This window comes from Schistocerca piceifrons, chromosome 1 (assembly GCF_021461385.2).
Source record: "Schistocerca piceifrons isolate TAMUIC-IGC-003096 chromosome 1, iqSchPice1.1, whole genome shotgun sequence".
NCBI classification, from domain to species: domain Eukaryota; kingdom Metazoa; phylum Arthropoda; class Insecta; order Orthoptera; family Acrididae; genus Schistocerca; species Schistocerca piceifrons.
Genome location: NC_060138.1, coordinates 708,765,625 through 708,778,738, shown reverse-complemented (window position 1 = coordinate 708,778,738; position 13,114 = coordinate 708,765,625).

The window sequence follows — 13,114 nt, the reverse complement described above, 5'->3', positions numbered from 1 at the left end:
ATTATGGGACAGGCAATAGTTAGCATTGCAGCTTGCTCCACCTGTCCAGTGTTACCGTGCTTTTAACGCTCCCAGGCTAACGAATTTGATGTGCATACACTGGCGCCATTGTAGCTGCAATCCGCATCTGCAGGAGCGCGCAACAAACGTTTCCACACTCTTGCATCACTCTTGCTGCTCTCATCCTCTCTGCTCGCAGCACGACAGAGACTCGATACGCAAAGATAAACAACGGCACAGCTACTGCCATTTCATCGTCACTATCGATACATTAAAATAAGTTCCCTTGGGTATTATCCATCAATTTACAGTATGTACATTATAATTACAATCAATTATATACACTCAGAAGTAAATGCATTGTTACATCCATCACATATTAACTACAGTTTCTATAATAAAGCTTACATATTCAGAATCAGAAGTATGGTACAAGTTACCAACGAGTGTTAAACGCTGAAAAATTTTGGATGGTGCAGAAGGTATTTTATCTGCATTATCGGTGTTACACACTCACGTCTCCCAAAGAAGTAGCACCCATCATAAAATCCTTAAAATCAAAGTATTCTAGCGGTTATGATAACATACCAAAGACGTTAATCACAGAGAGCTCATGTGAGTTGAGTTCTAGACTATATTAAGTTATTTCTGTAATCTCTTATCAGTGGAACAGTTCCAGACTGGCCAAAACATACTGAAGTTAGACCTCTTGAAAAGAAGGCAGGAGAAGAGATACCATCAAACTGTAAACCAATTTCACTTTTGCCGGCTTTTTAAAAAATATTTGGAAATGTTGTGTTCAAGAGCCTTCTTAAACATCTGACTGCAAATAATATATTGTCCAAGACACAATTTGGATTCCTTAAAGGTTCTGATATAGACAAGGCTATTTACATGTACAGTGAGAATGTACTAAATTCATTAGATAACAAATTAGAGGCTATTGGAATGTTCTGTGACCTTTCAAAAGCCTTTGACTGTGTGAATCACAGCATTTTCTTAAGTACATTAGAATACTGTAGTGTCATTGGTAATATTGCATAGTGGTTTGAACTAACAGGAAACGAAGGGTGTCATTGCGAAATACCTTTGGAGTATCATCTTCATCTGATTGGGAATTAATTACATGTGGTGTTCCTCAAGGTTCCAACTTGTGTTCATTGCTTTTTTTGTGTACATTAATGGCCTCTCGTCTGTTAGATTGCCAGATGTTAAGTTTATTTTGTTTGCAGATGATACAAACATTGCAATAAATAGCAAGTCCAGTACAGGTCTAGAAATGGCTGTGCATCAAATTTTCACCGGCGTTAATAAAGTTTAAAGGTAAGTCATTCTCAGTAAACTTTGAAAAGAACCACTACATTCAATTCCGAACCTGTTAGAGATATTCCTCTAGCATATGTGTAACATATGAAGACGTGCAGGTCGAAGAGGTTGAGAGTGTTAAATTTCTGGTACTACATCTCGATAATAAATTTAGTTGAGAAGGGTACACCACAAAATTGCTGAAGCAGCCTAAATAACTCTGTATTTGCAGTGTGAATGATGTCAGATGTAGGAGATATAAATATGAAAAAACTTGCATACTTCGCTTACTTTCATTCTGATATGTCATGTGGGATCATATTCCGGGATAAGTCGTCAAACTGAGCGAAAATTTTTAGCGTACAAAAGCGTGTAATAAGACTCATTTGTGGCGTAAATTCAAGAACATAATTAAGAAACCTATTCAAGAAACTCGGTATTGCAACCACTGCTTCTCAGTATATTTATTCCATAATGAAATTCGTTGCAAGTAATATGACTCTTTTTCTAAACTGTAGCTCAATCCATGGTATCAATACTAGGAACAAGAACAATCTACATCAAGACCTAAAATCACTTTCCTTGGCCCAAACAGGGGTCCAATATTCAGGAACACATAATTTCAATAAATTGCCAGCAACAAATAATAACTTGATTTCCGATAAGGCATAGTTTAAACAGTGTTTGAAAGACTATTTGATAGGGCATTCCTTCTACTGTATAGATGAATATGTTAAGAGTGACTGTTAGATCAGTTTAAGTAAAAATGTCTGTTAGATTCTAGTTTTGAAGCACTTGGTCACAACAGTCGATATTAGGTATTTTCTGTATGATAAATTTATTAAAAGTGCATAACTATTTTTCATTCTGGTAGTGTATTAATTCTGGAAATATTAGCAGTTCCACATATTTTGATAATATCCTGACGAATCATCAGGGTAGCTAGTATTATATTCAAATGTTTTATGTTTTTTATGTTATACTTTCTGAATTGTTCACACCCACGAGAATCACCTCATTTTTGGGACTATGGAACGAAAACTAAATCTCATATAATCTAATTCCATTGTACTTGATTATCACTTCTGCTGTCCTTCTTGAAGACAGGTGTGACTCGTGCATTCCTCCAATTACTGGGCACAGGTTTTTGGTCGAAGGACCTACGGTAAATTATAGGCAAAAGAAGGACTAACACAGCGCAAATTCGATACAGAATCTTATAGGGATCCCACCAGGCCTGGAGCTTTGTTCATTTATAGCGATTTGAACTCTTCTGTGTCATTCATATATGCAGTGGTAAGATAAATAAATTAGGGCAACACCTCTAGATTATCAGTTGTAAAAGAACGTTTGGAAAACAAGTTCAGCATTTCCGGTTTTATTTTGATATCCTCCGTTTCAACTCTTGTGTCGTCTGAATGTCTGGGCACTAACTTTGGTGCCATTAATAGCTGAGGGCTTCACGCATTGTTCTATTGACAGCCAAATGCGTTTCATTCAGCATAACCCTATCTATAACATCTGCCTTTTTTTTTGTTATGGTTTTAGGGCGCGAAACTGCTACGGTCATTAGCGCCCGAACATCTGCCTTGTTTTATACCTATTATGCAATAGTGTCTGTTACTTTAGAAGTTTGTTTATAGTGACTGTATACCATGGAGGGTCCCCCCCCCCCCCCCCCCCAATCATGAATTATTCTAGTAGGCACATATGTACCAAGTATATAGGCAACTATTCTTCTGAATGTGAGACACAGTTCTTCTTCATGCTCCTCTCCAGAGCTAAATGTTTCGAGTTCCTTACTGAAATACGATAATTACTGTCTTTTCTCTAGTTTGCTGAAAATACAAGTTCTTCTACCTGGTTTAGGTGCTCTTTTTAATTTGACAGGCATTGTTGCTACAAATGCCTTATCGTCTCTAATACCGATTTCTCCTCAGATAGATCAGGTCTTTTTGTTGCTGTTAGATGTAATAATTTATATTTCCATTATGATTGGGCTTCTGAACAATTTGTTCTAAGTGGTTCTCACTGAACACATTTAGTAATGTTTCCCAAGACGTCTTCTCACAGCAACCACTCACAAAACTGTAGTTTTTCCTGGTTCTGAGTGGAGTGGAAGGGTTGATTCAGAGACTTTGAAGGGTGCCACACGAAAATCGGCAGGAAGAATCGATGCTTAGCAGCTCCCTCACGCTGACGTCAGTATAGTGTCGAGCATGCAAGAGTTCAGCCCAGTTTGTGACCTCATCTGAAGGAGTCAGCATGACATTGTAGTACCAACGAGTTGTTAAAGTTTCAGATGAACTTATGCTGTTGTAAATGTCGAACATTACTTACTACATCAGGTGATGCTTTCATAGTCAATGACAGTTGTAAATTATCTAGTACACCTGTGGCAAAGAACTGTGACAAACTTAAGTTATTCATTAATGTAATAAAGCGAACTAATATTTCATGTGTTCTAGTTTGATGAGCCTTCTTTCAAAGCAGTCAGAGGACCTACAGCTACGGCCAGATGCTGGTACGTCACCCTGAGACCTTGCTGGTCCCCATACCCCGGTAGAGGGTGCCAAGCCCCACCGCTGACACAACACTCACAGATGGACCTAACCCTCTTTTCCTGAATATGAGACAGACTTAGAGTTTTTTACGCGGAAAATATAGTTTTACTTTGACAACGGGTATGTTACAACGTATGTATGGTTCTATGAATTCCAAGCAAAGAATGTTATAAACAATTCTAAAGTGAGCGATGAACACAAGCACTCGTCAGAAACAATCAGCACTGGTACTTCAACCTACACCGCCTAACTTGTTCCTTAGGGCAGTGGTTGGGAACTTTTTAGCAGGCAAGGGCCATATAGTGGCAGAGTGAAGGAAATGGTTGCTATAGTTGTTGATAATTTTGTGTACCTGTAACTATTTAGGTGATTCTTAAAATTCAAAAACACAAATATTGACTTCTACATTCTATTCATTGTCATCTTGTTAATAAGTAGGAACCTTCTTGGTAGGAACAGTGACAAAAAAAGAAAGAAACAGAAAAATTAAATGAGAACTTCGACATAATTATACAAGTGAGTGGAACTGAAATTTAATAGGATTTTTGAAGCAGTGGTTGACTGGCTACTTGTGAAATGTTTGCTTTCATTTCAGTCATAGAAACTGGTAGAACGACACTGAAATGCTTATCTGTGAGACGAGAACAATATTAATTTTTACTGTAACAGAATTAAAAACGTTTGATCACATCAGTAAGTGCTGCCAAAAATTGTAATTAATTGCTGGACAAAACTTTTCAATTCTTCAAAATTAGGTGGGAAACTGCCATAAAATTTAATAAGAGCATTCATTTCATCGAAAGAGTTTTGTAAAGTACCAGTAGACTGAAGCTCAATCACATTCATTTGAAAATTACTCAGTACATTCTCATATAACATGAAAAGGATTTGCAAAAATCGTGTTTACGAGAAACCTTCCCGAATTCACAAAATCTCTTGTTGAACTAATTTTGTAGCTACATTAAAATGCATTTCCTTGCGAAGCTATGGAACGAAAATTTATTCCAACTTCCTCAACAGCCTTTTGCAATTTGGGAAATGTCGAGCTTTTAATTGTCAATATGTTTTTGTGAAGATCTTGTTTTCATTCGGAAATTCTTCACGTCAGTGGGCATATCAGACGTTATCTCGTTTATTCCTTGAAGTCTGTTATTCAGCATATTTAACTGATTACTTAAATCTGTCAAAAATTCAAGATCTATTAACGATTAAGGATCTGTAAGATCTAGAACACATTTGCCTTTTTCTGTCGTAAGTGTTTTGATTTCTTTTTCCGAGGCAAAAGTCTTTTCAGTACTGCACCTCTACTTAGCCCTCTCAGTTTAGAATAATACAGGACATGGCGCCTATCTGCCTTCATATCAAACAGAAACTGTTGAAATTGGTGATGCATCATCCCATTATTTTCTGGTGAAGTTTACATTGGGTATCACGATATCTACTAATTCCTTCCATGCGAGAACCTTGCAGCATAACACTTCTTGGTGCTCAATAGAATGGAAAAGTAATGGAATGTCGCAATCTATCTCTATCAATTTAAATTTACTGTAATTCTAAGCCCAGACCCTTGTTTTGTCCACTCTCTAACTCCATTGGATGTAACGCTTACCAATTTTAACCATGGTAACTGCACTGGACTAGCCCTTGTTCTAAGTGGCGACATAAATCTTCCCTGTGGTCAATTCTTTCAGACTACGTAACTCTAAAACCTCCTCAAAAACATTAAAGTTGTGATCAATTCCATGAACAAATATTAGCAGTTGCGCAATATCTGAAATGTCATCACTTTTATCGAGCTGAAGAGAACCATTAAAATAATAGCACCTATTCCTAAATTTGTTTGCATAAATAATTGCCTAAATCTTCAGTAAGCTGGGTGAGCATTGTGGTAGACAGAAAAAAGCTTCAACTTTCTACAGGTGAACATGCATCCTCAACTATAACTAAAGTCCTTTGTTTCACTAGTTCGCTGTCAGTAAACTGTCGTCCACACTTCGGATGCATTTCAGCTGTCCTTAAACTCGCTCGTACACTCGTCTCGGTTTGTTGTTTATTTACTAACGATCTGAGTGCATTAATTTGTTTTCATAAATCATCCGCAAGATATTTAAATTTTGCTTTATGCCCCCTACCGTAATGGTGTTTAAGATTACTCTAAGGTGACAAAAGCCATTGGATAGCGATATGCAAATTTACACATGGCGGTAGTAACGCGTACACAAGGTATGAAAGAGCAATGCAATGCTGGAGATGTAATGTGTACTCAGGTGACATTCCATTTCGGAAATTGTTAGGGAACTGAATATTCCGATATCCACAGCATCAAGAGTGTGTCGAGGATTCCAAATTTCAAGCATTACATCTCACCATAGACAACGCAGTGGTTGATGGCTTTCACTTAACGACCGAGAGCAGTGACATCTGCGTCGAGTTCTCAGTGCTAAAGACAAGCAGCTCTACATGAAATAACTGCAGAAATTAATATGGGACGTACGACGAACGTATCAGCTAGGACTGCACAGCGAAACTGGAAGTTAGTGAGTATGCCAGCAGACAACCGACGCGAATGCATTTGCTAACGGCACGATGTCGCCTGCAGTGCCTCTCCAGGGCTAGTGACCATAACGGTTGTACCCTAGACGACTGCAAAACCGTGGCCTGGTCAGATGAGTCCCGATTTCAGTTTTAAAGGCTGATGGTGAGGTTCGGATGTGGTACAGAGCCCCTGAAGTCATGGACTCAAGTCGTCAACAAGGCGCTGTGCAAGTTGATGATGGCTCCATAATGGTCTTGGATGTGTTTACTTGGAATGGACTGGGTCCTCTGGCCCAAGTGAACAAATCAATTATTGGAAACTAATATGTTCGGCTACTTGGAGACTATCAGCAGCTATTCATGGATTTCATGTTACCAAACAACCATGGATTTTTTATGGATTACAATGCGTCCTATTACTGGGCTTCAGTTGTTTGCGATTGATTTGAAGAACATTGTGGACGATTCGAGCGAATGATTTGGCCTCCCAAATCGTCCCACGTGAGTACCATTGAACATTTATGGTATATAATCGAGAGGTCAGTTTGTGCACAAATCCTGCACCGACAAAACTTTCGCAGATAGGGACGGCTATAGAGGTAGCATGGTTCAGTATTTTTGCGGGAGACTTCTAACGACTTGCTGAATCCGTGCCACGTCGAGATAATGCACTATCTATCGCTTGAGCCTTGACCCAGAGTTACGCAGGGTCAGCCATCGTTAGTTGGATTTGGCATGTTAATGTTGAAGGGGTGGCTGGATACTCTTCCTGCAGCCACCCAGTACCCCAACTGTCTGCAGCAAGTGTAATCCATGGAATAGTGCGATGTCTGCGAGCCGTGTAACTGAGACGGAACATGGGGACGAGCCTGGTATTCACCTAGCGGGATGTGGACAACCGCCTAAAAACCACATCCAGGCTGGCCGGCACACTGGCCCTCGTCGTTAATCCGCCGGACAGATTCGATCCGGGGCCGGCGCGCCTACCCGAGTCCAGGAAGCGGCGCGTTAGCGCTCTCGGCTACCCCGGCAGGTACGTCGAGAAACTGCACTACAGCGGGCAAAAGCAGCTCCTACAAGATGTCGGAGGTATCCCACTACTTTTGTCATCTCACTTTATATTATTTTTGAACATTAATAGTTTCTTGGCATGGTAAGCGTATGGGCTTTTGCCTACTATCATTAAAAATGTATAAATCTGCCCATGCATCGCTAAATACTCTATTTTCTTCCAGTAATTTTTTGAGCTTTCGGGGGTGAAAATTACGAAACTTACAATAGGGCGTAAACGGTGCAACAACAAAAGTATTATTGCGTTGCGTACGTGCTATTTAGTTTTTTGAAGTGTGTCAAATAGAAAAAAGGCTCTCACACTTATCAAAATTCTAAGCAAAATGTGGTAATTACTAGTTTCGCACAACGCCGTGGCTGCACGGTATCTCGTTTCTTCCCATCGCCAGGCGCAGGTAGCGTGCGGGCCGCAGTCGTCGTCTCGGCTGGCGTTTCGTACAGTCGTCATATTTTGGCGCGAAATTAAAATAATTCAGAATTCCGGGCCGCCGCTTGCCGACCACACCCTTAGGACTGGGTTGCCCAAACTGTGTTCCGCGGAAGACTGGTGTCCTGCGGGAAGAAAACAAGTATTCCGGGAAAAACCATTAATAACACGGCCTTCTGAGGGCTGTTTGGACGGGGTTTAATTTTAGTTTTTAATTGTTTTTGAAATGTTTTATTATGCTTAGTAAATTATTAGCTATGATTAAAAATGAAGTAATCAATGAATTAAACAAAGTTTTTAAAAGTCTTATAAACCCTCAAAATAAACAGGGAGTTCCGTCAAAGTACCGGAATTCTCAAAGTGTTCCGTCAGACGGACAGTTTGGGAACCCTTACCCCAGGGTATTGTCAGAACACTAAGATTACTTAACGCGATCTGAAGGGCGCTTGCATATACCGAACACAGTGGCGCAGTGGTCAGACATTTGATTTGTATTCGGAATGACGCTGGTTCAAATCCTCGTCGTACCACCTCGATAGAGGTTTTCTTAGCCGGCCGAAGTGGCCGTGCGGTTAAAGGCGCTGCAGTCTGGAACCGCAAGACCGCTACGGTCGCAGGTTCGAATCCTGCCTCGGGTATGGATGTTTGTGATGTCCTTAGGTTAGTTAGGTTTAAGTAGTTCTAAGTTCTAGGGGACTAATGACCTCAGCAGTTGAGTCCCATAGTGCTCAGAGCCATTTTGAGGTTTTCTTAATTTTCCTAAATCGTTTAAGACAAAGTATTAGATGACTTCATTCAAAGAGCAGGGCCCTTTTTCTCCCCTTTACTACCCCAATCCGACCATGTGCTTCAACTCTAATGACCGCATCGTCATCTAGCTATCCTGTCTGTGTCGTCTGTCAGAGATATTTTCCTGCTCGTCCCCGCCCTGCAGGTGATGTGGGATAAAAGAGAACACTTAACCTCCACTCCCTTTCAGATTACCAGTAAGAGGAACATATTGGTTCGTACAAAATTTCCATGAAATGTAAGGTACACAAACTGATTTATTTATAATGACAACATGGCTTCGCTCATACAGTTTGTTCACGACAAATGTTCGGGAACCAAAGGATGCTTCTAGCATTATTTCATACTCCCTTTTGGCATGAACTAGAAGCAGACTGCTGATCTTGCTTCATTGAGAGACAGGTAGTGTTATTTCTTATGGGTTTTAAAACCTCAGATAATGGTTAATTGCAGCATAAATAATAAGGTTTTCTTGTGCATTTGAGACACCTCACTTGTAGTTGCTGTTGTTGTCATCATCGTTAGTGGTGGTGGTGGTTGACATGTAGAGCATATTGTTATACAGATTGTACTACACCTGATGGCCTCATTTCTAAAAGCTGATGACCAGTTCCTGTCGGAGGAGCTTGGATGAAATGTTAACTCATATGTGAATGTTAAAGTGTGAGTGGACAAATTTCAGAATTCCCTTAGTGTCAGGATACGAGGAAGGAGTGTCAAAATGACAGTTACATAGGTTGGAGTGTCTTTCAGAGTGGGCCCTGTTAGAAAAGAATATGGGCGCTGAAATTTTTAATTAAAGAGGGTATCAATTTAACTTCTCTGGCGTCATGCGTGTTATTTGAGAACACAGGATTTATGGGATGGAGACGGAGTTAAATAGAGGTCTTTAGGAGGTTCAATATGAAATGGGATTGATTTTAGAAATAACACAATATCTTTACCCTCACCTGTTGTCCTCTACGCACTTTAAGTAAACAAATAAATGAAATATCAAATCAGTAAAAGATGACGTCTTTCGTGAGACTGTACTGATCGAGAATTAACACGTACAGACATTGCAGGTGCCGTTCGCACCCCCCTGTTTGCCTCTACCTACCTGCAGTGTTTACTATCTCCCCATTTCTACTGTTTACATAATATAATTATGTCCTTATTTGAATATGAGGTTATTTCATTTCATTTAAAGGGGTCTTTTTTACTCCCTTTACCCATAGCAGTTGTGAAAGCGAAATCTATCGATGGGAATCAATTTCCGTGAGTCCCGTGTTAGTCGTGGTTCTGCTATGCGTAAGTTACTAAGCATAGTACTCTGATGTAATCACATGAAGTCGCATTGCACAACGCAGTAATTTGTGAGCATCTGATCTGTTACACGTGTAGATCCTTTCAACGTTGCATAACTAGTCACTGTACCACATTTTCTAATTTTTTGTAACTCTTTGGCCCTGGTACAACTATTTACATAACAAACTGGTACCGACCAGTCTACGTTTGTTGCTCTACTAGAAATAAAAGCAAATTATGGGCGCCTTGTTCTGTCTCTTCTCGTAGCGTAAACTACACACGATGGCTTTCTGGCTGCAGTATGCAATTAAGGGTCACCTTCTAAATATTTTGACATGAGGTATCCACTGTCTCCGTCTGCTAGTTACAGAGTTATGGCGTGTTTGGGCCCCAGCCAGCTTTGTAGCTGTACTACATTGAAAATACTGCACAAGCTGTGAAAGTTTGTAGGTGGAGTTCTATTAGTTATTGAAACTGCATCGTCAGCAAGGACAGCAAATTGAAACTTTACTTTTGTACCTATACAGTAAAGCAGGAAGATTACTAATTTAAATTTGTAGGTACACTACTGGCCATTAAAATTGCTACACCAAGAAGAAATGCAGACGATAAACGGATATTCATTGGACAAATATATTGTACTAGAACTGACATGTGATTACATTTTCACGCAGTTTAAGTGCATAGATCCTGAGAAATCAGTACCCAGAACAACCACCTCTGGCGGCAATAACGGCCTTGATACGCCTGGACATTGAGTCAAACAGAGCTTGGATGGCGTGTGCAGGTACAGCTGCCCATGCAGCTTCACACTATAACACAGTTCATCAAGAGTAGTGTCTGGCGTATTGTCACGAGCCAGTTGCTCGGCCACCATTGACCAGACGTTTTCAATTGATGAGAGATCTGGAGAATGTGCTGGCCAGGGCAAGAGTTGAACATTTTCTGTATCCAGAAAGGCCCGTACAGGACCAGCAACATGCGTTCGTGCATTATCCTGCTGAAATGTAGGATTTCGCAGGGACAGAGTGAAGGGTAGAACCACGGGTCATAACACATCTGAACTGTAACGCCCACTGTTCACAGCGCCGTCAATGCGAACAAGAGGTGACCGAGACGTGTAACCAATGGCACCCCATACCATCACGCCGGGTGATACGCCAGTATGGCGATGACGAATACACGCTTCCAATGTGCGTTCACCGCGATGTCGCCAAACACGGGTGCCACCATCATGTTGCTGTAAACAGAACCTGGATTCATCCGAAGAAATGACGTTTTGCTATTCGTGCACCCAGGTTTGTCGTTGAGTACACCATTGCAAGCGATCCTGTCTGTGATGCCGCGTCAAGGGTTCTCCGAGCTGATAGTCCATGTTGCTGCAAACGTCGTGCAGATGGTTGTTGTCTTGCAAACGTCCCCATCTGTTGACTCAGGGATCGAGACGTGGCTACACGATCCCTTACAGCCATGCGGATAAGGTTCCTGTCATCTCGACCGCTAGTGATACGAGGTCGTTGGGATCCAGCACGGCGTTCCGTATTACCCTCCTGAAGCCATCGATTCCATGTTCTGCTAAGAGTCATTGAATCTCGATCAACGCGAGCAGAAATGTCGCGATACGATAAACCACAATCGCGATAGGCTACAATCCGACCTTTATCAAAGTCGGAAACGTGATGGTACGCATTTCTCCTCCTTACACGAGGCATCACAACGTTTCACCAGTCAACGCCGGTCAACTGCTGTTTGTGTATGAGAAATCGGTTGGAAACTTTCCTCATGTCAGCACGCTGTAGGTGTCGCCACCGGCGCCAACCTTGTGTGAATGCTCTGAAAAGCTCTACATATCACAGCATCTTCTTCCAGTCAGTTAAATTTCGAGTCTGTAGCACGTCATCTTCGTGGTGTAGCAATTTTAATGGCCAGTAGTGTAATTTGGGATGTACGAAGTGCGAAATTTAGCAAATAGAGCTGCGACTTCTGACAGCAATAAGGACATTAACAGACAACAGATACGGGTACGTCGTACCAAAGTTCATCCTTCCTAGTGGCTGGTGGATGTTGGTGTGCCAGTCTTTTGGCAGCGCAGGACCAGATGTTCAAAGTGCGTAAGAGATATGGAGAGCAACAGTGAACACACTCTTATCGAGCTAGATCAGGATAGTACGGGCAATATATAGTCTTGCGTTATCATGTTGACTAATGATATCATGGAGATGTGAAAGACAGGACGCATTCCGTGTATGTGTATCAGAGGTGATCGTGTTGTATACCAGATGGTTGCCCGACCCACACGCCGAGTGCTGGCCCCATACACTGAAGTAGCAAATGTCACGGGACAGCGATATGCACGTATACTGATGGCTGTAGTATCGCTGTAGTATCGCTTAGACAAAGTATAAAGGGACAGTGCATTGGTGGAATTGTTATTCGTACTCAGGTGATCCATGTGGAAATTACAGCCGCACAATGGGATTAATGGACTCTGAACGCGGAAGGTACTTGGAACTAGACGCATAGGAAATTCCATGTCTAAAATCGTGAGGGAGTTCAACATCCAAGATGCACATGGTCAAGAGTGTGCCGAGAACACCAAATTTCAGACATTACCTCTCACCGCGAATGGCCTTCACTTAACGACCGAGAGCAGTGGCGTTTAAATAGAAGACAAGGAAATCTGTGTGAAATAACCACAGAAATCAATATGGGACGTACGACGAAAGTATCATTACGACAGTGCTGCGAAATTTGGCGTTAATACGCTATGACGGCGGACGACCGACACGAGTGCTTTTGCCAACAGCACGGCATCGCCTGCAGCGCCTCTACTGGGCTCGTTACCATATCGGCTGGACCCTAGACGATTGGAAAACCATTCCCTGGTCAGATGAGTCCAGATTTCAGTGGGTAAAGCCTGATTGTGAGTTTCTAGTGTGGCGCAGACCCCACGAAGCCACGGACCCAATATGTCAATAAGGCACTGTGCAAGCTGGTGATGACGCTACAATGGTGCGCGCTGTATTTACATGGAACGTACTGGGACCTCTGGTCCAAGTGAACCCATTATTGACTACAAATGGTTATGTTCAGATACTTAGAGGCCATTTGCAGCCATTAATTGCCTTCATATACC